Source organism: Mandrillus leucophaeus, unplaced genomic scaffold (genome assembly GCF_000951045.1).
Source record: "Mandrillus leucophaeus isolate KB7577 unplaced genomic scaffold, Mleu.le_1.0 Scaffold8, whole genome shotgun sequence".
NCBI classification, from domain to species: Eukaryota; Metazoa; Chordata; class Mammalia; order Primates; family Cercopithecidae; genus Mandrillus; species Mandrillus leucophaeus.
The window spans coordinates 2,064,266-2,064,830 of record NW_012108696.1 but is presented as its reverse complement, the minus strand read 5'-3'; positions in this window follow the sequence as shown (position 1 = coordinate 2,064,830).

The following is a 565-nucleotide window of genomic DNA, read 5'->3' as shown; positions in this document are numbered from 1 at the left end:
CCGCCTCCCAGGTTCACACCATTCTCCTGCCTCAGCCTCCCGAGTAGCTGGGACTACAGGCACCCGCCACCACGCCCGCCTAATGTTTTGTATTTTTTAGTAGAAATGGGGTTTCACCATGTTAGCCAGGATGGTGGCGATCTTCTGACCTCGTGATCTACCCACCTCAGCCTCCCAAAGTGCTGGGATTACAGGTGTGAGCCACTGCGCCCGGCCTTAATTTTTGTATTTTTAGTAGAGATGGGGTTTCACCATGTTGGTCGGGTTGGTCTCGAACTCCTGACCTCGTGATCCACCCACCTCAGCCTCCCAAAGTGCTGGGATTAAAGGCGTGAGCCACCGCGCCCGGCAAGAGGAGCTGTTTTAATCAGCATTTTCCAGACGAGGATATGAGCTCAGAGAGGGCATGTGACTTGCCTAAGGCCACACAGTGAGTGTCAGGGGCAGGAGAGGGTAAAAAGCTGGGACTTGAATCTGGGTCTCTCCAACTACAGAGCCCAAGGTGCTCACCTGAGCCAAAGTTAGTGGGGAGACGGGTTCTGAGAATATAATTTCAGGGCTTCTC